The 27,270-nt window shown below is 35.7% G+C and overlaps 1 protein-coding gene across 5 annotated transcripts in view; it reads right to left on the reverse strand.

The window, feature by feature from the left end:
• The window catches only part of FOXP2 (forkhead box P2), a 569,876-nt gene that overhangs the window by 387,231 nt on the left and 155,375 nt on the right, over positions 1 to 27,270 (reverse strand). For all 5 annotated transcript variants that reach the window (XM_040472193.1, XM_040472192.1, XM_040472191.1 and 2 more), the window contains exon 3: positions 19,377 to 19,461. The gene's annotated coding sequence lies outside the window, so the exon portion shown is untranslated. The remainder of the gene's footprint in view (positions 1 to 19,376; positions 19,462 to 27,270) is intronic.

Here is a 27,270-nt window from a genome sequence, read left to right on the forward strand (position 1 = left end):
GCAGCACAGAGCCTGCCGTGGGGCTCGAACTCACAGACTGGAGAGATCATGACCTGAGCTGAAGTCAGATGCATAACCGACTGAGCCACCCAGATGCCCCGTATCACCTTCAATCATACTTTCTTATGTATAGAAAGGATTCTTCACAATCATGTGTAGTTAAAAATCCCAAACAGCTCAACTTCTTCAAAAATCATTTCGTTTCACATTATCTATAAAAATTACCGGTTTGACAGTGACATGGATTTTATTTCAACTGTTAATAATTGTATTAGTTATCTATAGCTGTGTAACAAATTGCCACAAATGTAGCAGCTCCAAGCAAAATGTATTCATTATTCTAAGACTTCTAGGAGTCAGGTGTCTGGGCACAGCTGAGGTGGGTCATCTGCCCAGGCTTTCACAAGGTTGTAATCAAGGGGTTGGCTGGGCTGTGTTCCTCCTGGAGCTCCAGACCCTGTTCCAAGCTCGCATGATTGTAGGCAGAATTCAGTTCCCTGTAGTTGTAAAACTGGGAGTCCATTTTCTTGTTGGTATAGGCTAGGGGTTGTCTCAGCTCCTGAGAGGCTGTTTGTGAAACACAGCAATTTCACAGGTGCTCTCAAAACACATTCTCTTACGTCTTCACATGCAGTAGGCCAATCTCTTACTCCAGCTTGTTCAGACAGAGTTTTTAAACCTATTCACAGTAATGACTCCCCCTCCACCTTTCCAACATTCAGTTGGCTAGAAACAAGTCACAGGTTCTGCCTGTACTCAAGGAGAGGAGATTATACAAAGGTATGACTCATTATAGAGTCACTTTTGGGTATGTCCATCACAGTAATTCCTAGATTAAAACTATAAACTGTAGAATCAGACGGCCTTGGTTTAAATTCTGGTTACACCCTTGCAAGTTATTAATTATGTCTCTGCTTTTTCACTTAAAATGGGATGATACAAGGGCGCCTGGGTGGCTCAGTTGGTTAAGCGTCCAACTTCAGCTCAGGTCACGATCTCACGGTTCGTGAGTTCAAACCCCGCGTTGGGCTCTGGGCTGATGGCTCAGAGCCTGGAGCCTGCTTCCGATTCTGTGTCTCCCTCTCTCTCTGCCCCTTCCCCGTTCATGCTCTGTCTCTCTCTGTCTCAAAAATAAATAAACATTAAAAAAAATTTTTTTTAAATGGGATGATACTACCACCTCTTAAAGTTGTTGTGAGGACTAAGATAATTTTTAAAATTACTTATGGAGCGCCTGGGTGCCTCAGTTGGTTAAGCATCTGACTCTTGGTTTCAGCTCAGGTCATGATTTCATGGGCACTGTAGGATTGAGTCCCTTGTTGGTCTCTGGGCTGGAGGTGGAACCTGCTTAGGATTCTCTCTCCCCACCTCTCCCTTAAAATAAATAAATAAACTTAAAAAAAACTGCTTAGAGAAGTACCTGACAAGTAGGAAGTTCCATAGAATTTTGCATTAAGTAAATTAATATTTGAACATCTATATGAATTTCTAATAACCCAATATATTTTATCATCAAAATTTCATACACTGTGACTGTAAAGATGTCTATTGTCATTTCTCTGGATGATTCACATTTGCATATGTACAAATGTGTGCTCTGCCAACCAATGTAAGAACGTGGGAATTCCTAAAAAGCATTCAATAGTTAACAAAGATCAAAATATGGAATTACATGCAAGAGAGTAGTCAATAAATATTGCTCAGTAATCATGATGGTAATTGAAATCTACAGTTAAAACTCAATGAAAGTAAGTTATGAGTTGACTTCTGCTAATCACCAGCCTCAGGGACTTACTTCTGCTTTCTATTATACCAATCACAAATGTTCAATTTCTCAAATTTCTCAAATATTATTATTTAGTGATGAGTGATACCTCCACCCTTTTAATTACATTCAATGAGCTGACTATAATATTAGGCAGTAGCCCACATAGAATTTATACAAATGCCAAGTACTGGAGATTGGGGGAAATACCTATTCTTTGGGATGTTGACCAGGCCTCGAGACACAACAGAGTTTTCTAAGAAGGTAAGTCTCAACAAACATTCTCTAAGGATTTCTCCAAGTCATGCTGACAAAAGTAAAAGACTTTATGTAATTACAAAAGGAGATCGTAGAAGTCGAGTGCAAAATGCCTTTTTAAAAATTATTTTTCACCAATAAATCATGGATCTGAACATCAGACAGATAAACAGGCTTTTCTAATTCCACAGATTGTAGCAGAGATAAAGAACTCCTGTGTCTCAACACCGCAACCAGAGCTTCTCAGTGGGAGCCATACTGCTTTTTAAAGGGAGGTGGGGGGGGGGGGGGGGGGGGGAGCCTGGGTGGCTCAGTGAGTTAAGCATCCCACTTCAGCTCAGGTCATGACCTCACGGTTCCTATGGCAGGCTCTGTGCTGACTTCTCAGACCCTAGAGCCTGCTTTCTATTCTGTGTCTACCTCTCTCTCTCTGCCCTCCTCCAATCATGCTCTGTCTCTGTCTCTCAAAAATATATAAACATACATACATACATACATAGATTTTCTCTCTCTCAAAAATATATAACCATACACACATACATACATTAATTAATTAAAGGGAGTTTGGGAAATCTGTGCGAGAATTTTTGGTTGTAATAATTCGATACATCGTTGCCACCTGTGGGCAGGGGTTATGTCTGCTGGTAATCCCGCAGTAATGAAGAATACTACTGCACCTTACAGGACTCTCTCTGAACATTCATGAAAATACAGAACTTGTGACTAGACCTAACCTTATTTTACATTTAAGATCTAGAGTGTTTTTCCATGTTTTTAATATACACTGAATTTATTAAGTCAGTGATACTGTATATCAAAGTAATATTTATTTTCTTCAGAATTGTCCCATTTTCACCATTTTAAGAAAGAGCACTAATGATGGCTCATGTATCCTTTCATTTTTAGCTATCATAATTATAGTTATTCTACAAGTAGAGCAACTACATGACTACTTCATAAAATCTTCTAATTTAGTCACATCTGATCATTTACATTTTCTATTAAACTGATTTTTGAAATTATACGTATTGAAACATACCTAAGAATTTCATTTCATATTAATAAAAGAAGAATTACAAAATATTTTTTATAAATGGTGGAATTATGTCTTATGGTGTTAAGAGGCACTTGCCCTACTCAGTCCCTTCTTAGGATTAGTTTTAAATTAGCTTATCCAGGGAAAGGAATCCTTTTCGGGTTTTATAAATAACAATTCTAAAAGATAAGTCATTGTGTAGCTAATATTTAGGTGTTTTAAAAAGTGTACAGTATCAAGAAAAAAAATCCCTTATGGATGAAAATTCCAATTTCTAAAGGCTCTTGAGCCACGGGATCTACAACATCCTGGTCTTTAAAGGTGTTAAAATCCTGAACAGAAACACAAGAAAGGATATAGTAAATCTTTATTACTAGGAATGATTGAGCCAACAGAGCACCTGGTTAACCATACAAATTATACACACTAATTAGATAACTGAAACTGAGTGCCAATTTAGTAATTATTGTCTATTTTAATATTTTTCTCATTTTTAGGAACTAGTACATGTTCGATGAACAAAGTTTAAATCATACAGAAAGCTATAAATAAAAAAACGAAAAACTAACAACTATCCCTCAGCAATAACCACAATGTTATTTATATTGTATTGTATTGTATTGTATTGTATTGTATATTTATAATGTATACTATACACAAATTACAATATAATGTATGATACATATTGATATGTATATATCATATACATATACACATATTCATATGATATATATACACATATAATATAATGTATGATACATATACTCACCAAATATATATATTACAGAATAGGTACATATTTCTGTAATTTTCCTATGAATAATTAAAGAGTTTAAGCAAAACATGTTATTTTTCTCAGTTAAGGTATAATCACCCTATATTAGTTTCAAGTGTACAACATAGCAATTCAATATTTGTATGCATTGCAGAATGATCCTTGTAGTAAATCTAGTTACCATCTGTCATAACACAAAGTTAATAAATACTATTGACAAGAGCCCCTATGCTGTACGTTATATCCCCATGACTTACTTATTTTACAAATGTAAGTTTGTACTTCTTGAACCCCTTTATCTATTTCTCCCCTTGCCAAACCCTCTCCTTTCTGGTAATCAACAATATTCTCTGGATCTACAAATCTGTGTTTCATGTTGTTTTGCTTGTTTGGTTTTACGATTCCACATCTAAGTGAAATCATATGATGTTTTGTTTCTTAAATTCTACATATGAGTGAAATCATAAGGTATTTGTCTTTCTCAGAATGACTTATTTCACTTAGCATAATACACTCTAGCTCCACCCACATCATTGCAAATTGCAAGATTCCATTCTTTTTGATGACTAATATTCCATTGTATATATTTATCCACTTCTTTTATATGTATTCATCAGTTGATGGACATTTGGGCTCTTTCCATAATTTGGCTATTGTTGATAGTGCTGCTATAAACATCCGGGTGCATGTATCCCTTTGAATGAATTTTATTCCTTTGGATAAATACACAGTAGTACAATTGTTGGATCATAGGGTAGTTCTCTATTTCACTTTTTGAGGAACATCCATACTGTTTCCCAGAGTAGGTGCACCAGTTTGCATTCCTACCAATGGTTTAAAACATTTCTCCTTTCTCCACATTCTTACCAATATCTGTTGTTACCTATGTTGTTACTTTTAGCAATTCTGGAAGTATGAGGTGACACCTCATTGTAATTTTGATTTGTATATCCCTGAAAATGAGTGATGTTGAGCATCTTTTCATGTGTCTGTTAGGCATATGTATGTTTTCTTTGGAAAACAATGTCTATTCATGTCTTCTGCCCATTTTTAATAGATTATTTTGGTTTCTTGGGTGTTGAGTTTGATCAGTAATTTATAGATTTTGGATGCTAACCCTTTATCAGATACGTCATTGCTGGGGTCTCTAGGGTTTTCTATTATGGTATCATGTCAACTGCAAAAAGTGACACTTTTACTTTTTCCTTTCCAATTTGCATGCCCTTATATTTATTTTTCCTGTGAATTACCATGGTTAGGGCTTCCAATATTATGTTAAATAACATAGTGGGGAGAGTGGCATCCTTGTCTTGTTGCTGATTTTAGGGGAAAAAAAAACTATCAGCCTTTCACTATTAACTATGATATTAGCTTTGGGTTTGCCATATATGGCCTTATGTTGTGGTACATTCCCTCTATCACCACTTCATTAAGAGCTTTTATTATAAATAGATGTTGAATTTTGTCAAACACTTTCTTGGCATCTATTGATATGATCATATGATCTTTATCCTTCATCTTGTTTATGTTGCATATCACGTTGATTTGTGGATGTTGAATGATTCCTGCATTCCCTCGAATAAATTCCACTGTATCACTGTGTATGATCCCTGTAATGTTCATTTATTTAAGTCTGCTAATATTTTATAAAGATTTTTGCATTTATGTTCATTAGGGATATTTATAATTTTCTTTCTGTGGTGTGCTTATTTGGTTTTGTTATCAGGGTAATGTTGGCTTCTTAAAATGAGTTCAGAAGCATTCCCTCCTTTTTAATTTTTTGCAAGAGTTGAGAAAGATAGGTAAATCTTTAAATATTTGGTAGAATTCAATAGTGAAGCCATGTGCTCCTGGATTTTTGTTTGTTGGGAAGTTTTTGATTACTGATTCCATTTCCTTGCTAGTCTGTTCAGTCTTCTATTTCTTCATGATTCAGTCCTGGAAGAGGTTAAGCTTCTAGGAATTTATTCATTTCTTCTGGGTTGTTCAATTTGTTGGCATGTAATTGTTTTAGTAATCTCTTATGATCCCTAGTATTTCTGTGATATCAGTTGTCCCTTCTTCTCCTTCATTCCTAATTTTATTTATTTGAGCCTTCTGTCTTTTACTGGAGATTCCAGCTAAAAGTTCATTAATTTTATCTTTTCAAAGAACCAGCTCTTACTTTCACTGATCTTTTATATTATCTTTTTTAGTCTTTCATTTATTTCTACTCCGATCTTTATTATTTCCTTCCTTTTCCAGTGAGATTTTTACTTTCATTATATTTTCTTGGTATTACTTGTGCCATTTCTTTTTAGCTTAAAAGTCCCTTTAATACTGCTTGTAAGGCTTATTTAGTAGTGATGAACTCCTTTGGCTCTAAGCGTTCTCTTTATCCCTCCTTCAAATCTGAATGATAATCTTGCCAAGATAAGGTGTCCTTGTTTGGAAGGTTTTTCCTTTCAGTCCTTTGAATATATTACACCACTTCCTTCTGGTCTCCAAGTTTCTAAGAAATCAGCTGATAGCCTTACAGGGTTTCCTCTGTATGTGACAATTTGTTTTTCTTTTGCTGCTTTTAAGATTCTCTGTCTTTGAACTTGACATCTTAATTATAAGTGTCTTGGTATGGATCTTTGGGTTCATCTTATTTGGAACTTTCTGGGCTTCCTGAGCCTGGATATTTATTTCCTCTGTAGGGAAGTTTTCAGCCACTATTTCTTCAAGTAAGTTTTCTACCTGTTTCTCTCTCTGTTCTCCTTCTGGGAACTCGATATTGCAAATGTTATTCTGCTTGATGATGTCCTACAGGCTCCTTAAGTTATATTTATATTTTAAAATTCTTCTTTTTTTTTTTTGTTTTGTTTTGTTTTGCTGCTCTATCTGGGTAAGTTCCATTGCTTTGTCATCCAGTTTGCTAATGCATTCTTCTGCTTCACCCAGTTTGCTGTTGAATCCCTCTAATGTATTTTTTACTTCAATTATTGTATTTTTCAGCTCTGTGACTCCTATTTGGTATTTTCTTATATTTTGTGTCTCATGGTTGAACTTGTCTCTGTGTTTATCCATTCTTCTCTTGAGTTCAGTTCAGTGATAATCTTTATCACAATTCCTTTGAATTTTTTATCAGGGAGATTACTCATTTCCATACATTAAGGAATTTTTCTGAGGTTTCATCTCTTTCTTTCCTTTGTAACCTATTTTTTCACATCTTCACTTTGCTTGACTCTCTGTGTGTCTTTCTGTGTATTAGGTGAAGAAGCTACCTCTCTTAGTCTTAAAGGGGTGGCCCTATGTTGATGATAAATCTTCTTCTGTTCAACCTTTCCCTAGCTCTTGGTTATCTCCTGAAACTTTGGGATTGTCTAAACTACCTGACTGATTCTGGATATGTTCCCATTGCTGAAGGTGTGCCAAGACCTGTCAGTATTCCAAAGGGAAGAATCTCATTTAGCACCTAGTTCAGGCCTACTGGAATCCAGTCCCTCAGGCAGAAGCTTTTAAAGTATGGAAATTATATACAGTCCTGTGGGACCACAATCTTAATCCCTTTTGGCCTCCATACCAGGGGAAGGTATACAGAGCAGCATCCCCTAGGCCAAGAGTTACGAAAGTCAGAGCTCTAGATGAGCATATAAGCTTTTTTCTGGGAGCTTGTCGAGTTGTAGCGAGGTGCACAAGGATGGTGTCTCCCTGCTTATGTTCCTTGGATGTGTCTTCTTAGACTCCAGATGTGTGGGAAGGAAACCTTCCCTCGGGCTAAAGCTCCAGGCTAAATAGCCCTTTTGCACAGTAAGACTAGGGTTGTCTTTCAGTGTGCTATCTGTGCAGTGCTCTGAAGGAGGTGGCCTACCAAGAAATGTCTTTCCAATGACTACCTTTCTCACAGTCACCTGGGACAGGTGATCAAGGGGTATCTCCTGTGTGTGTTGTACACACCTTCTGGCTTTAGCTAAGTAGCTAGAGGGTACAGGGGTCAAAGCAGACTCACCAGCTTCATAAAGGCAGCAAAGAAACCTCTTGACTGCATTCAGCCATGGTTTCAGGAATGCATCAGGAAAGTGCCTTGTCTGTGCACAGCTTTAGGCTGGGAGCAGGAGAATGCCATGACTAGTAGCACTCACCAGCCCCAGCCAGGGAGTGGGAGAATGCTGCAACTGACTGCACTCTCTGGCTTCAGCAAGGTAGCAGTATGGTGCCATGTTCAAGCTCACCTAACTAGGGTAGCAAGTTTTGTGGAGAGTGTAACACTGACATCCACCAGCACCTCCATCTCTGAAGAGAGTTTCAATTTTCTCATGCTCATCCAGCAGATGATTTTAATGATGATTTTAAAGATTCATTAATCTCTATACCCAACGTGGGGCTTGAACCCACAACCATGAAATCAAGAGTCACATGCTCCACTGACTGAGCCAGCCAGGCACCCCAGATGCTTTTAGATAAGCAAACAAATCTCCTTGACATACAGCCTAGCATTTTTCAAAAAAAAAAAAATTTTTTTTTCTGAGTCTCAGGGCAAGTGAGACTACACACAAGCCCTTTAAAAGGGGACTCTCAATTTCCTATATGACTTTGGGTCCCTTGGACATCAGCCCTATTGGTTTTTAAGCTTGACATTCTGGGGGCTCATGCTCCTCTTCTGATCCCAGGGGTTGGTGTGGCTGAGCCCCAACTCCTCACCCCTGTGGGGGGAAGCATCAGACTGGTGAGATCCATCCCTACTGTGTGCCACTGTGCCAGGGCAGGTGGGGGCAAGACTATGTATCTACCTCTGCTGTCTGTCTAGAGATAGTATTTTTATCCTTTGTTGTGAAGAAGTAGCTCACATTGTTTTCAGATCCTTCTCAGAAGTAAATAATCCATGTGTAACTATAGATGTGGAGTGTCCATGGGAGGAGGGGAGTTCAAGATCTTCCCAGGCCACCATCTTGCAGAAGCCCTCCTAAGACATATATTTCTGAAACAGTGTTCTATAACTTACATTACTTACCTAAATATTCTTTGTTATTCCACTATTTAGGAATGATATAATTTATTTAACCAGTTTCCTTTGCAATGGTTAGTAAGGTTGATTCCTTACCTGTGACATTAGGAAACAGAAGAATCCATATATCTAATCACCTAAGTTGTAACAGGGCAACAAGAAATCAAATCAGAGCAGCAGCTACCTTCAGATGAGAAAAAAATGGTGGCTTAAATCTCTTTTCCATTCCCTTCAAAATCCCACGCAAAGTGCAGTTTTATCTGTGTGTGCATATGTGGGGGAAGGGGGTGCAGGCACAGGTGCTAGAAAAATTGGAATAAGCCTTCCTGTAAGAAAACTTCCACAAAACTTCTAGAAGTATTTCTGTGCCATTTACATAGTGTAAATGGCTATTGTGTAATCCTTTGACTTTCTTAAATTATTTTCAGCAAACAAAAGATACAGAAGCCACTTTTCTATTCTTTTAATAACCTTTCTGAACTCTTGGGAGGTAAACTCCCATCTCTGCCCTCCCCTGGAGCTCCTCAGTCTACTTCCCTAAGCTGATCCTGTATTATGCAAATAGAGATCCCTGTAAAGTGAAAGTCTGATTAGGGAACAGCTCCTCAAATAACGATTAAAATGGGTATATTAGAATATTTATAGCTTTAGGTAACTAAGAAATCTAAATTTTAAAAGTTTAAATAAAAAAGAAAGTTACCACCTCATTTGATCAGAAGGTAAGAAGAGCTCTGAATATAATAAAATAATTAAATACCAAATGTATTTATTTATTAATGAAGTTATTTAACATTGTTTAATATTTATTATTTTAATAACTGAATATTTCTGACATGGGAATGGAGTTATCATAACTGGCTTAAACTAGTTAGTAGCTATGTGTTGGAGCTGGGAACAGGGTCAGTTTCCCATGAAGTACATGCTCTGTGGAATAATGAAGCATATCTCAATAACATCAGGGCTCTGGCAGCAGATAAGAAAAGATGTTGGAACAACTACTAGAAGTGTCTGCTTCAACCAGAGTGACCACACGTCTTCACCCAAGATAATCCCAATGTATTACCTGTTTTCTAGGATAAATAATAATAGAATCCTTTTTATTCTCAAAAGTGTCCTGGATGATACATAAAATGGTCATCTGGCTATAAGGTGTATATTTTTAAGATTTTGGACTTAAGTTTTAATTAAGCTCTGACTTAATTAAGTATCTTTGTTATAATTATATAAGAACATTATTAAATCTGTAGTGAAAATAAAAATAAGGTTTCAGAATGCATGGTCAGCCTAATACAATTTTAAAGTAACTATGAAGCAATCCCTTTCAATGGACTAAAACACTAATTCCAAATCATTCTCACCAATTCCTCAACTAGATTTTATGAATTCCTACTTAACTAATATTTTCATAGCTTAGTCTATGTTTTGAAAGAAGAAAGGTGATTTATTCATAAATCAATTCATTGTTAATTTGGGCCACAAGTAAAACCACGTAAGAAGGACTGTTCAACAGTATTGGCAAGAGAGCATTGGAGGCTTTGGACGTAGCCTGCCTTAGTTCAAATCTTAGTCATACCATACAGGGACTGTGGAACAATGAGCAAAATATTTAACTTTTCTGGGCCCCATTCCATCTATAAATTGGGGACAATAGTGATCTCTACCTCATAAGTAACAAGTAATTCATAGGTTGTACTAAGTGAGTTAGTGCTAGTGAATCACTTAGGAGGGTACTTGGTACTAAATAAATGGCAAGTAGTAGTAGTGGCAGTAGTAATGTCATCCTCATTGTCGTCATTGTCATCATCATCATCATCACATGGAACCCAGGGAGCTGTCCGAGGGATCAGACATTAATGCCAAAAGCAAACACATTTTCCCAAAACTAGTAATGCAAAGAGACAACCAGGCATTTTGAAAAGTAGAATTAAGTGCAAAGGCAAAGCAGGGACAAAAGGTTGACCAGAGAGAAGGTAGCATATAAAGAAATCAAAGGTGAGCTCAGGAGTTGACTCATCATATGCACCTCCTCTACTGTAAGTTCCTCTTATTTGCAGTTTGGCATGTTGCTTAATGTCTAGAGTATATTGTTAAAGGGACTAAGGCTTCTCAGGGTCTCAAGATAATGTTCTTATTTCAAGAAAACTTTTCTTAACACATGATTTTCTGAAGGTAAATTCACACTGAAAACCAAAATCTCAAAGGAGATACATGGTAAGAGTCGAGACTAAAGGAGATGTAGTTCTGGCTAGAGGAATGTACTTCCACGTTTCTGATTAACCAGAGAGGAGTATGCACAGAATATAACAAGGAAGGTAAATATAAATAAAGGGCACTAGAACACTAATAGGAACATAAAAGTACTTAATCACTATTGAATAACTAATTATACTTTCAGCTTTACTATATGAAAAAAAACTGAAATGTGAGCACAACTTTCAGTTCACTCACAATAAGACATGAAGCATGTTTATTGTTGCTCAGCCCTGCATGCTGTCTGAGACACCCTGCACCCTGAGAGTGACTGAACCCTAAGAGGAAAAACAGTCAAATTTATAGTTAAGAACTAGCAGTTCTCGATAGATAACATTATTTATAAGGGTATAAAGGAGTGTCGAATATTTCTTTAAGATGGCTCCTTATTTATGTAACAATATAATGTGTGCTTTGCATTTAATTGATGGCAGTTGAAATCATTATAACATAAATAGTTTACAGTTGTGAGATCTGATGAGCTATTGGATACCTAGAGACAAGAAAAAATGTAATGGGTCTAACTGAAAAGTAAGCATGAATCATTAACTAAGAAACAAATGAGAAACATTTTTAAAATCAACTGTACACTTAAGAAGGGTATAAACTAAAACTATTTTGAAGTTGTTAAAAACACAAGAGAAATTACAGAAGAAAGTATTTATGTGACAGATTTTTATAAGGTTGAAGAGAAATGCTGTATTTAATTAGCAAACTCAAAAACTTTTCCAACAAAACCATTTTATTGATCTTTCTTCTATAAATATTTACTTTTAATCTGACCCAGGCAATCAAATAAGAGATCTTCATTGCTCTGCATCAGACTTTTCACATATCTTCACGCAAGTGCTCAGATCCTTGTTATTCACAAATTAAATATGTCAATATATATTATATGGTACCATATGCTATTGTCATTACAATGTCATAGAATTCAAGATGCTAAGGTCACTTTAACTTCTTTTTTCCTCCCAAATTATTTCAAAATATATATTTTAAACAAAATATATGTCTTAAAATTCTTTATATAAACCTCATAGTTGCAGTCAAAAAAACAAAAACAAAAAAAAAGCAAAAAAACAAATAAACTTCAAAGGACTATTTCCAAAAAAGGTTACTCTCATGTGAACACATACTCTTAATTAATGAATGAGACACTCAAGATTACTAGCATTTTTAGTAAGGTAAGATTTACTATTTTTTTCCAACCTTAAGATTCTAGAGTGCACTTTGGCAAATCCATTCATTTGTGTTGTTTATTAAATTCTCTGAGGCTACTGATCCATGCGCTTAAGCAGAGAAAGACAAAGAAAAAAATCATCACAATATTATAGTCTCAAAAGTTTTTACTCACATTACTCTCTTACAGAGGACCCATTTTTAAGACCAAAAATAATATGGCAATTGAGAATTATGGTTAACATTTAATTGTGGAGACAAAAATGAATATATAGGCCCAACAGAGCAAGAATATTTATCCCTTGATCTACTGAACATAAAAAGTATTCGCATCTGTTTCACCGCTTTGCCTTCTTCATGGGCTTAAACCTGCCAAATTATTCCATTTGATTTCAGAGAATTCTCATATGGCAATCTATTTTATTTACTTTATCTTCAATAAAATGGTTCAGTGAGCATTAGCAACTCTGAGACACAAGTTTCAATCAGCCTTCAGGCAAAGGCGTCAGTCTATATTAGGCCTACTGTGCTGTGAGTTGCAGCTAGAAAGTTGGATAAGGCAGAGCAACAGTGAAAATGTGAGCAAGACCTAATAAAGCCACAGTGAAGAGAAAGAAAGCTCTCCCCAGGCTCTCACATGCATCACTTATACAATGCCAGGTGCTGGGTTCAACACATGAAGAGCTCCTTAATAAGGCTGACAGCTAAAAGAAGGCCTCAGACTCTAACTTTATTTTACATGACACCTACAGTAATAGTCCTCTGTTCTCCAGAAGACAATAGTAAAAACTGGAATTGCCAACAGTTAAAAATAGGTTTTTTTTATTCAGCCCTCAGATATTAAATGGGGGGGGGGGGAACAAAAAAAAATTCAAGCTGCACAGCATTTCACCTACATTTTCATACAATTCCTAATATAATAGTAGTTTCCAGAAGGACCTTTCCTTACAAATTTGTATGACATTTTAAATATAGCTGCTGGATTAGATTTTAACCACAAAACAATCAGTGAGTTTGAGCAACAACTCATTTTGGAAAATGATATCATTAAAGACTAATTCCAAGAAATGTGGGGCAATACTGATAGATGCTGTGGAAATGTCTCCCAGAGCACAAACTTCATAGTAAGTGATGCTGGTTCATATTTGATATGGGCTGTAAAAAGCAGATTATTGTAATGGTGTTCTTCCCAGCAAATAAGACCATTAAAAATGTACTTAATGTTCAGTTGAATTGAAAAGCAGTCCAGTTAAAATCCATATTTTGCTATTTTGTACAATGGTATCAGAAATTTTTACTAGTGGATCACTCTAAACCACAAACTTAAAGTTATAAATGTAAACTCTTTTTTTTATAGGAATAAGTTTCTACCTTTTTAAAATATAAGGCTGTATTTTTGCCCAGGTCCTGTGATCACATTATAATCAATAAGAGTGAAATTAGAATGATGAGTTTAATATGAGTTTATAAAAAAAAAAAAAGTTGACCTATTACTTGCAGAAACATACTTCTCAACTCACTTTTCTGGAGACCAAATATATTGTTTTTCTAGTGATTCTACATTTCAAAACATAACACCCCAAATATGTGTACATATATCTAGATGCTGCCATATAACCCTGTCTTTTATATTTCTATAAGAACCCTAAAGAAGAACAACAGAAACTAGTATGATAGGTTAGTAGAATAGATTCTTCAAGCTCAGATTCTATAAAAGTAAGAGTGTTTTTAACTATCCCAAACAGCTCTTATATAAAAGAACCAGTACCAGACCAGTACCCAGACCTACCCAGCCCCTAGTAAGCATGATTCTCCAACACTGATGTGATCAATGGGTAAAAAAGAAATTAAAAGAGACCTCTGCATATTATAAAATCAGCATTATAGGTGAAATCTAAACATTTCACATTTTCTTCTCACTTGGCTATCTTACAAATATATGGGCTTATCGAATTACATTTACTTTAGAGACCATATATTCAGTATACTAGGAATCCTTTTGTATTTATTCCCCAGAAAGCCAAGGTCAGTGATGAAATCTGTGGAAATAATTTTAGGGGTAATATATATAATGCATAAATTATCTATTGCTATATAACAAATTACCCCCTAGTATGAAAGAAACCTTTATTATCTCACACAGTTTCTGAGCATCAGGAATCCAGGAGTATTTCAGCTGGGTGGTTTAGTCCCATGGTTTGTCAGGAAATTCCTCCCTGTCTGTTGACCAGAGGGCTTAGTTCTTCATCACATGGACCTCTCCACAGCAGTTTGCCTTCCCCAGAGCAAGTCATGAGACACAGAAGGAAAGAGAGAGGGAAAAAAGGAGAGAGACTGGGAAAAGAAGAAAGAGGGAGAAGGGGAGAAAAAGACAGAAAGAGAAGCAATAGAAAAAGAACACCCCAACCAGATGTCTTAAGGTCTTGTGTAACCTAATCTGAAAAACAATATACCATCATTGTGCCATATTCTATCAGCCACATGGGCCAACTCTGGTGAACATGGAAGGAAAAATAACAGTGCGTGATAACCAGGAGACAGAATCATTAAGGAAGATCTTTAAGGCTGCCTCCCACAGCCCACCTCCTGGACCCCAATCACTCACGTTCTCCTCTGTGCAATCAATTCCAAATGTTTATGCTGCAATGGATTCTTAAAGGGAATTTAAAGGTTGTTTGAGATACATTTCAGATTACTGAGTCAATTAAAAGTGGATAATTTATGAAGAATATCTTTTCAAATATAATTTTCAAACTGAAAAGGCTATCACACTGACCACGGTTTTAAATGAAGAAGGTATATATATTTAGTGAATATTTCTTAATATACTATTATAGGCAAGGCTGCGGGTAACACAGATATGATACTATACAGGAAAAGTCCTAGGCTGGTTGAACAGGAGGAAAGAAACAGGAAAAGTATAATGGAAGAGATAGAGATGTCAATGTGCTTTAAAGAGATGGAGAAAAGGAAAGAAACAATAGGATGTGACAGAAATGTGGACAAGTGTAAGGCATGGGATTCAAGGTATGCATATTGGTGTAATGGGAAGAAAAGGTTAGTATTCAGGTTTTGTCAGATTCTGGAGAGTATTAAATACCAGGGTAAGCTGCATTTAGCCTGACGTTACCCGGCATGAAATAATAATAAATCTCATTTAACAGGGAGGAATGACCTGTTGGGAGTCACACTGTAAGCATAACTGAGAGCTAAGGTTTACAATAGTGACAATATTCCTTTTTATTAAATAGTACATAATTGTAAAAATCTAAAATTAGGGCACCTGGGTGGCGCATTCAGTTAAGCGTCTGACTTTGGCTCAGGTCATGATCTTGCAGTTCGTGAGTTCAAGCCCTACATCGGGCTCCGTGGTGACAGCTCAGAGTCTGGATTCTGTCTTTGGATTCTGTCTCTCCCTCTCTCTCTGCTCCTCCCCCACTCACACTCTGTCTCTCTCTCAAAAATAAATAAACATTTAAAAAAACCTAAAGTAATGGGTTATTTGAATTTTAAGATAATAAGTTTAACATGCCTTGGCAGACAGATCCTAGGGTGGCCTCCAAGTTCATACTCTGTAATTCTATCCACTTGCATGTGAGCAGGACTCTGACTTGCTTCTAACCAACAGAATATGGCAAAGGTTATGAGATGGCACTTCAATGATTATATTAATACATATACACATACTCTATATTTACATACATATATGTATATATGGCTTTATCTTGCTCTCGTATAGTAAAGACTCTCCTACTGGCTTTCAAAAAGCAAACTACTATAATGTGGACTGTATATGAAGAGGGTCACATGCATGGGAACCATGGATGGCCTCTTGAGGATCTCAGTCCTACAACCCTGATGAACTAAATTCAGCCAAAACCAGTGAGTTTGGAAGAGAGCCATAAACTCCAGATGAAAATGCAGCCTGGCCAGTATTTTGATTGCAGCCTTATAAGACCCTGAGTGAAGCTATGCCTAGACTCCCCATCTGTGGTAACTGTGATTTAACAAAAGTATGTGTTTTAAGCTTTTAAACATTTAATATGTTACATAACAATAGAAAATTAATATACATGCTGACTGAAACAGAGAGAGCACATTTACAGAATTAACTCATTTTTACCATCTCCTTACCCAAAGTTATGGAGCATATTTGCTAAATAGCCTGAAACTACAGTCAACTTGTGAAACTAACAGGGAACAAAATAACTAATTTTTTTAATGCTTACTATGCCCTTTGTATGAATTCACAAATGTAGTCCTCAAATCTACTCTGTGAAGTGAGGTACTATTACCTCTATTTTCTCGATTCAGAAATCAAGGATTAGAGAGTTTAAATGATTTTTCCAACGTTTCACATACAGTAAGTTTGCCCTGGACCCGTGATTCAGACCTAAGCAATTTGATTTGCAAGCTTGCATTCTCAACAGCTACACTCACTCTATAGCTTCCTCTCTGCAGTTTTGTTCCTGCTACTTTTTGTTAAGGGCTGTCAGAGAGCCATGAACATGAATCACCGACCCAGACCCTCCTCAGCCAAATCAGCTTCCTGTAGAGTCCATTTTCTTTTCAATGACTTGAAAATTTGAGCAAATATTTTGTCATGTATGACGCTTACTTTTTCACAAGTATTTATGAAACACAGCAATTTCTCTAAGTTTGAGAATAAAGTTTATTTCTAATACACTGAAATAACTAAATCTTATATTTTAATTGGATTTAATACTCTTACAATGGAAACTGAAAATAATCGTCACTGTGATGGAGTAAAACACACACATACATACTCACCCAACTACTCAGTTTAAGGTGCACAAGCACAGTTTTAGGTGCAAATTGCATGAAACTACATTGTAGTTCCCACTTCAGAAGTATAGGCTAGGGCAAGTTATTTAACCTCTCAGAGAGACAAAATGGGGATAATGCTAAAACAAATTGCTCAAAAATGGGAAGATTCAACTAAGTATTCACTTTAGTGATTTGGGGAGGGGAGGGAACACAGCAGTGGAAATTGAAGAAAAAAAAATGCATATGTCTTGAAAATAGCTATGTATTAAGTGCTAAATTTTTACAATAATCCAACAAACAGTTATATCTGTCCCCGGTTTTATGGTGTGAAAACTGATATGCAAAGATTTAAGGAAACTAACCAAGGTTGATTAAAAACGCTAGCAAACGGCTGCAGGGATCCAAGCCGTATCTACCTGATTCCCAAACCCTTGCCTCTCTGTCATTGACTCTTTTCTATCATGATACCTCCAGCTCTGGGTCCATAAATTCTACATATTCCCAAGGAAAAACACTGTTTCGTAATGCATTTTTTCATTAAGATGAACCATTGCCTTTTGCATATGCATTATTTCCACCAATATGTGTTTGGTCTTCATTTAAAAATATAAGAACTATTATAAGCAAATGATTAGGAAAAGTCTAATTAGCAAGTTCTAGAAGCAGTTTTTGAGAACTTCAAACACAAATATGTTTCCTTTCTGGGAAAAAGACTCTATTTTTTAAAAATCATTTCTTTCATGGTTCCATGATATTCATTGCAGGTAACTCCCACTTATAAATCTTAAATCCACCTACTATTATTAACACAAATGTCCTCTTACCCAAAAACTGAGAATTTAAATATTATATCAACACCACCATTATCTACAGTAAGCATAAATTAAATAACCCAGAAAAAAAATTAAAAGTTGGGCCTTAGCAGATACAGTTCTAGTAATACTTAATTGTTTATTATTAGCTGCAAAATCACAGCAAGTTATATTACTTTTTCCAAATCATTTAAATTCTTTGTGTTTTAGTTCCTCCACTTACTAATGAACAAAGGATAATAATGTGATCCTTAGGTCATAAGCAATGCAAGAGTAAAATTAATGAGTTTAGTGAAAGAGTAAAAGGAAGTAAAAAGTTGCCAAAGTGTTTTAAAATCTTAAATGATAAATAAGTGTGGAATCATTTTGCTTGTATATCTGGCAAAATAATAAAGTTAGTACAAAATAAGAGGTCCACAGGCAAAATAGTAGGTAAATTGCCTGAAAAATATTTGACTGTAAAATCCAACCACACTGAAAAAATACGTCTTAGGGAAGATATGGAGCCTTCATCTGGAGAAAGTTTTGGAAAGGGGTAGAACAATATAGGCAGAACAGTGAGGATGCTGAGGCTTGTCCTACATACACGTTCAGTGCAATCCCTTGATAAAGAATTCTGGAGTGGGGTGGGAAAGAAATAAAAAAGAATTCAGGAGAAACCAGGCACCATGGTTCATTCCCTTCCACTTGGGGGTAGAGTCTAAGAGAAATAATATGAACTCCTCACCTAAAATTTCTTTTAATTTTCTTTTTATAATTATATTTTCATACCAATAGGTGGCCAAATCTTAATTGATTGATATCACAGTTCAGTGGTGACACTGAAAAAATAATGTTGCAGAAGCATTCTATATTGAGCAAGAGTGGGAAATAAATCTACACCTTTTGGAAATGCACCCCATGCCATGTCTGTGGTCCTTGCTTTGTACCAAGCAACGGATTTAAAGTTCTCTAAATTGATACTGTAAATATCAAGGAAAACTCCCATCAGATTTAAAGAAGTATAACACTAAAAAGGAAATGAATGCTTTCTAAACAGCTGACTTGCTGGATCTCAAAAAGTTTATAGGAGAAATCAAAGTTTCAAAAAAAATCATTACTAGCATGTTATTCTATTTATTTTTTGGCATTCCTAGATCTTCCAAAACCCTCAGTATCAACTCAATCTTAATAAAATAATCTGAAAATATCAGCATAAAAGACCACATAATGATAACAAAATAATCCAGATGCTTTTCTTGACTAATCTTTTCCTTTCAGTATTTCAAAACCAAATTCATGTTCTATATGGATCCATGATAATTAAAAAAAAAAGTGAAACCAAGTTTAATAGGAAGGAAAAGCACAGCAAGGAGTGAAATGGGAAAGGCAAGAGGGTGAATATTCCTATAGTTCTACGTGGAAAGTCTCTGTGGTTCACTGATAACTTTTCTTAACATTTGGGCAAAGATACCTAACCAAAAAATTAAAGAATAAAATACACACTAGAAAAGCAGACATAAGCACAATGAACCAAAGAGAATCATTATCAAAAGGCCACTTACTTATTTCTTCCAGATCTTGACTTTTGAGTCAACCTTGATATGGAGTCCTAGGTAAACTCAATCCCAGCATCACATTAGAATAGCCCTGTTAATAGAGACAAATAACTGTCACTGCTTCAAAAATTAAATTTATGTCACATTCAGTTCAATGACTTCATAGAACATAAAACATACTCAACCTCAAATAAAATTAATTGTTAATGCATTAATTGCTTTGGAACTCTTCAAACATTCATGGAAATGCTTTTCTACATATTAATTTAGAGAAGTTTAAAATCCATTGTTTGGTACAAAGCAAGGACCACTGAGACAGCATGAGATCCATTTCTAAGAGATGCAGATTTTATTTCCCATTCTTACATTGATTTGGCAGGTTTAAACTTTTGGTGATTAAATTTTATAATTTAGGGGAGCCTGGGTGGCTCAGTTGGTTGAGCATCAGACTTCAGCTCAGGTCATGATCTCGTGGTGCGTGGGTTCGAGCTCCATGTTGGGCTCTGTGCTGAGAGCTCAGAGCCTGGAGCCTCCTTCGGATTCTGTGTCTCCCTCCCTCTCTGCCCCTCCCCTGCTCCTTCTCTGTCTCTCTCTCTCTCTCAAATAAACATTAAAAAAAATTTTTAACCTATAATTTATAGAACATAGTTATTTTATGTCTCAAGATTCCCACCTGAAAACATGACTGATTTCAACTGCCTCTTCAACACATACTTAATGAGCTTTGTAGGCCTTTCCACAATCAACAAGTTGATAGTAAGCATTTTCTCCTTATAATTGCAAAGTAAGGGCTATTCCCTTAACTCTTATTAGAACGTGTGTATCCTAGACCCATTTGCTATTTAACTACTCTCTTTTCTAGTCTCTCCCTTCTTTAATCTGAAAGATTTAGCTCAAATCTTCCAACAAAATTACAGAAGTTAGTAGTGTATAGGTAATAAACGGGTTTTGATTCACACACCAACTCTGACTGATTGGTAGTGACCACATGGAAATCTGTATGGAGATTAAATCTGAGTCTAGCAGGGAGTCCTGTGTTCAATTAGCCATGCCTCCCTTAGGCACCGAAAGGGAGGGATGACACCACATGCCCTCTTTTCTTTGTTGAGCATTTAGACATTTCCCTAATTTTATTTAAATTGTTCCCACTTTTGGCTACAAATCCTTTTTTCCAATGAAATCTTAGTGAGGGGTCAACCAAATATACAGATAACAATGAGGCATTCTGGTTGAACCAGACTCCCAGTATTCACTACCACCTCTGTTCTTTCCCTAGGTACCTCTGGGGTATTCCACAAAGTCTTAAGTATTCTGCAAAGCATTAGTTTGAAACCATTATTTTAGTTATCAAGGTAACTCAAAGTCACAAAAATTAGGGTAATTCAAATGCCCTTTCTTCACATTCTAGCAGTCTTTCTCTATTGCTTCTGTTGTTCATTTTTCTCTTAATGATAAAATTTTGCACATGAGCAGGTTCCACTCTTGACTTTCTTTGTGTTAATTTTCTCCTATAATTCTTTTTTGCCTGCTATATGCCACCAAAAGAAGCAGATTTTTTATTAATACATAGCAATCTAAATTATTTCCTAATTCCATATTGCCTTACTTTCTCCTCACATTCATGGATATCAATTTTTCCTAAATCAATCTATAAAGTCTAGATTTTTAAAGAAAATCAACAAAAGCATTTTAAAAGTATATACTTTAGATGCCTATTAATACCAAAGTTAACATCAAAAATAAAGGACAAAGAGGGGTGCCTGGCTCAGTCAGTTAAGCATCCCACTTCGGCTCAGGTCATGATCTTGGCGGCTCATGGGTTGGAGCCCCACGTCAGGCTCTGTGCTAACAGCTCAGGGCCTGGAGCCTGCTTCGGATTCTGTGTCTCCCTCTCTCTCTGCCCCTCCCCTGCTCATGCTCTGTCTCTGTCTCTCAAAAATAAATTTTTAAAAAATTTAAAAAAAATAAAATAAAGGACAAAGAGAAGGGATCTGCTCTACCAAATATCAGGCTTACTACCAAAGCCAGGTACAGACACTGGAAAATGGAGTTCGGATATAAACCCACGTGTCAATGGGAGCTTTATATAATAAGGGTACTATCACAAAGTAAAAGAAAACGTTGGTTGTTGTCTCACTGTGTAGAGAAAGAAAAACAGTCTCAGAATATGGCAAAAATAAACTTATCTCCTTATTTTATACCATACACAATTTTGGATCCCAATGAGATTAAAGAGCTTTAAATGTGAAAGTTATCCTTTCAAAGCTAATAGAAAAATTTGGTGATTCTTTTTGACACTTAGAATTAAAAAACAATTCTGAAACAAGACCTAAAATAATAAGGCATAAAACTGATGGATTTGGCCAAACCAAATGAGAATTTTTCAATGACGGATACCACAGATAAATTTTATAAATAAACTGAGAGAAGACCTAAAACCAATAAGGAATTAATATTAAAATATATATACTCAGAGAAAACCAATAAAAAAATGAGCAAAACCCTCAACAGGGCAGTTTCTCAGAGGGGTAAGCCAGAACAACTGTCAAGTATAGTTTAAAATGTTCAAAATCACTGGTTATTAGGAAGATACAAATCAACAACCTGATGAGATACCATTTCGTGCCATCAGAATAGCACATATTTGAATGCTGGATTCTATATTGTGTTGGCAAGAACACAGAAAGATGAGCATTCTCTTGTTTACTGATAATGTTAGCATCAACAATACAGTAAATCTTAAAAGCAATGTGGGAGACCTAAAATGTTTACCTGCTCTTTATGGACCCCAAACACCCTATGCAGACATCAACTGTAGCATATGTTAGCTTAGATTATATTCACTTTAAAAAAATTTTTTTAATGTTTATTTATTTTTGAGAGACAGAAACAGAGCACAAGTGGAGGAGGAGCAGAGAGAGAGGGAAACACGAACTCACAAACTATGAGATCACTACCTGAGCCCAAGTTGAAGGCCTAACCAACTAAACCATCCAGGCGCCCGAGATTTTATTCACTTTTTTATTTGCATGCTTTTCTCTCCCACAAGTTTCTCCATTTTAATTACTCAAAATTAATTTTAAAAACTGATAAATCAAGAAATAGCAACAAGCATATCATTTACAGTTGTGGATGTATAAAAACTGTGGATATAAATACCAGAAATATGTAACCTCTGTATAGCTGGACTGGGTGGTAGGAAGATACAAGACAGAAGAATGCTATTTTCGCTTCACTTGATTTTTTTTAACTGTACGCACATATTTCTTTGATAAAAGTCAAAATTAAATACAAAAGAAAAGAAGGTAATTTTAAAAATAAACAAAGAGGTTATCGCCACAACATACAGTTTCATTTTTATAAATTTTATTTAAATATGCATTATATATTATTATTTAAAATTATTTATATTATTTTTAAAAGCATATATTATTTTAGTAACATAAGCTCAAGGACATTATCAAAGTAAAATATGTCATAGATTACTGATCACAGTTCTTATAATGATCACTGAAACAAACAAAACAACAACAACAAAAAACTTAAGACAGTAAAGGAAAAGGCAAAACCAGAAAGCTAAAGAGGCCAATTAGAATTCTTTTACATGCACACATTCATACACGTTTACTGATTGCTTACTAAATGCTAGGCACTGTCCAGGCTCGGGGATAAAGCCACAACCCTACTTCCGTGGAGTGTACAGTATAACGAAGAATATGTAATGAATAGTTATTACAGCGTACTGACCAGCATAGTAAATACGCACATGGGCAGCACCTAATTTCAGTCAAAGAAGACTTCCTGGATAAAAGGGTCTCTGTGAGGTTCACATTTACAACCATTCCCTTTCCTAATTTCTTCCATCCTTTTAAGGTACATTATGAATTTATTTAAGGTTTATTGTGGTAGGAGAGGAGAGCATCACTCCGACATTCTCAGTGGGTTTGACCTGGTTTCTTTCAGAACTATATTTGCTGAAGAGAACAATTACTAGGTGGGTTAGTTTTGTTGTATTTATTTTTTCTAAGAACTTCCTGGTACTCAAGAAAGATATTTAGCGTTCTAATGTGTCACTTGGAACTGTTTAATATTTTCTACCCTCCAGTCTTTTAATTAACAAAAATGAAAATATGTCCTAAAAGAAATACTATCATTTCATTGTTTTTTAAACAAAGGAAAAAAGAAAAAAAATTACACGGTACAAAGCTCGCATGTAAAACAAATGTCTTTTGAACTCTACTGCAAAATGCCATAATATAAAAGCGTTAGTCTAGTGAATTTCACAATTTGGAAGAATATACTAAAAATATGAAGAAACTAAAATACAGTGGTTATCTAGGTGATAACGTCTAATTGATGTTCAAAAGTAAAAGGTACAGTAACATTTTCAGTACTGTTTTCATATTATATAGCATAGGTCTTCTTGGAGAACAATGAAAACTAAGAGTTATTTTGTTATCTAGAAACAAACTAGTTAACCATAGCCAGAGAAGAGTAAGTCAGTAACTGTACATTGGTTACAAATGCTGGTAGTATAACCCACATTTCGGTGAACAGAAAATAATTAAACAACAAAACCCCAGAAAAACAACAAACGTGTAATTTCATTTCAAATTTTTGGGTAATGGGGGTGTACACGAGCAGGATAAAAGAAACAACCATTGGATTCTGAGGAATGGGGGAAGTTATTCTTCAGAAGGCACACAGTCCATATTCTCGACAAACATTCCATATTCTAGACAAGCAGTTATTCTACTCCTAACAAAATTTACCAAGTGCTCAGAAGGTATTTTGTGGCAGGCATTCTTTTTGCATCAGGCATTTACACAAGAGGAACATCATGTCATTATCATTTGTACAGATGTTACAAATATCAAGAAAGGAAATAGCTTAGATTTTTTAGAAGTTGGCTCTACAAAGGTTAAATGCTGTGAAACTGCATACAGAGATACATAGCATTTGCTATAATTAGTATCCCAGCTCTGGTTAAAACAGTGTGAACTCTGCAAGGGCAGGGATGCTGGTCTCTTCAATTCACTTGGAGTCCAATAAACCTAAACTACTGACTGGCACATAGTATGCAGTCAAATATTTGTTAAATGAATATATTAATTTACTGACTCATTAACATGGAACTGGATAGGCATGGAAATTGAAAAATTAAATTTTAGGGGCGCCTGGGTGGCTCAGTCGGTTAAGCGGCCGACTTCGGCTCAGGTCATGATCTCGCGGTCCGTGAGTTCGAGCCCCACGTCGGGCTCTGTGCTGACAGCTCAGAGCCTGGAGCCTGTTTCAGATTCTGTGTCTCCCTCTCTCTGACCCTCCCCTGTTCATGCTCTGTCTCTCCCTGTCTCAAAAATAAATAAAACTTTAAAAAAAAATTTTTTTTTAAAAAGAAAAATTAAATTTTAGATACAATAGACAATGGATCTGAACCAGGACAGAGATATTTGCCCTTCTAATCCTGGTGCTAAATTTAATTCAGGGATTTTTCAAAAGAGGTAAGACAGAAACAAAGGAGTGTTCTGTTCCACTGCCTTGATTTAATATGGCACAATATTAACTTTATTTTGGGAGTCAAAATAAAATGAATTGAGAATATACATTTCAGAATTTATGTGAGTATAGAATATTGTTTCAAAAGTTTGAAAAATAGTGATTTAACCTACACCATAATAAAATAGGATTTGTAGTTTTAAGAGCTAACACTGGAGCCATACTGCAGTGGTGACTGTCTGTGATGCAAAGCTTTGAAGCTTATATAAATATGTGCACATAAGCACTAATTATAGCTTATCTTCGTGAGATTTAGTTCTATGAGTTTAGTTCTCAAATCATCCCTCTGTCATCTTTATAAAGTAGAAGGTAAGAGGCGATCCTTCGGAATTGCGGAAAAGAGGTACTTCAATTACCAATAAAAACTTATACTCAGTATCATTCAGCCACATTGGGTGAATCATGTAAGCATCACCTCTACAGAATAGGGCCTATGCAAGATTTATTCTTGTTTGGCTGACGCACCCCACAATTAATAGCATCCAGATCTAAGAAGGAGGAGCTCATGATGCTTCAGGCTCCACCACAACCCTATCAAACCATTAAGGAGATATATTCATAGAAATTGAACTGAGATAAAAGTTGACCTTGAAAATAACTGAAGCCACAATGATAGTGAAGTTTGTCAACATTGTGAGTACAGTTCAAAACCCATTTATTCAGGGATAGGACAATTTTGTTAGCTACCTTTTACATTTATAAATTTGTTTCTAGCTTTTAATTGAAAATATCTATATTGTATAGGCAGGTTCAGTCAGAGAATGTAAAAGTCAAAATTAAATCAATGAACAAACAAATAATATTGGTAAGGTAGAAGGTGAACAGGCAGGGACGCCTGGGTGGCTCAGTCAGATAAGCATCCAACTCTTGGTTTCGGCTCAAGTCATGATCTCACAGCTTCATGTGTTGGAGCCCCACATCACGCTCTACGCTGGCAGTGCGGAGCCTGCTTGGGATTCTCTCTCTCCCTCTCTCGCTGCCCCTCCTCCACTCATGCACACTCTCTCCCTCTCTCTCTCTCAAAATAAATAAATAAATAAACTTAACAAAAAAAAGAAGGTGAACAGGCAGTCACTGAAGGAAAAGGCAAAGACAGGATGGTTACTTTTAGGATTCTGCAAAAGCTGAGTAGAATTATGTAAAAATGCATTACTGTATTTACACAAATATGTACAAATACTTTAAAGTTAAATTTCATTTGTATCATTTTTTTATTGTAGTCAGAACACTTAACATGAGATCTAGCCTCAATAAATGTTCAAGAGTACAATACAGTATTGTTAGCTATAGGCATAATGTCATACAGTAGAGCTCTAGAACTTACTTAGCTGTACGACTGAAACTTTCCAGCTGTTGAACAGCAACGGTTGAAATTTCAAGTTGCATAAAAGGCCTTTTTGCTCTTCAACCATTGCAGATACTGAACGCTTATTAAGTACCAGATTTACTATCTACTGGAGACACAGAGATAAAAGCTATTCTCCTGCTGACTGCTTAAGGACAGGTTAAGTAGGCAGTAAACATGCCTTTGAATGAATGATATTTTGAAACCATAGAGAGATTATAAGTTAAATGTGATGCTGCGTAAGCAAAAGTAAGCACAGGGTGATAGGAACTATAATAGTGAATTTGCATGTGAAAATAATTACTTAAGAGGCAGGTGGAAAAAGGGACATACCTATGTGAATCATATCTCAATTTCCCTCTGAATTTCTTATAAATATATATTTCTTATATAATTCTTATATTCTAAAACGTAAAGAGTTTTGAATACATTTTAATTTTTCTCCACTTTTTATGAAAAATTACTGGAAGTAAATAGTTTTGATTATACTTAAAGTTAGCAAAAGTAGAAAAGTCTATTAAAGTAGACTTCTCTCACTTTTCATAGGACATATAACTTTGATAAAAAACTTTCAAGCTTGGAGCACCTGGGTGGCTCAGTTGATTAAGCATCAGACTTTGGCTCAGGTCATGATCTCATGGTTCCTGAGTTTGAGCCCCACATCAGGCTCTGCGCTGACAGCTCAGACCCTGGAGCCTGCTTCGGATTCTGTGTCTCCCTGTCTCTCTTCCCCTCTTCCACTGTCTGTCTCTCTTTCTCTCTCTCAGAAATAAACATTAAAATTAAAAAAAAAAAAAAACCTGTCAGGCTTGTTAGAACAGCTTTATTAAAATAATTGTCACTTACTTAAATCAGAACTATGAAGGTCATGTAAACCTTAAACATGTAAATACATGGTACCATAATAGTCAAAATGAGTAATAAATTTCCAAAATGACATAAATACTGCTTGGTATTTCCAATGCATTTGTGACAGAGAAAAAACACGCAGTACTCTTG

This window comes from Herpailurus yagouaroundi, unplaced genomic scaffold, assembly GCF_014898765.1.
Source record: "Herpailurus yagouaroundi ecotype Mexico unplaced genomic scaffold, PumYag 100, whole genome shotgun sequence".
Lineage (NCBI taxonomy): Eukaryota > Metazoa > Chordata > Mammalia > Carnivora > Felidae > Herpailurus > Herpailurus yagouaroundi.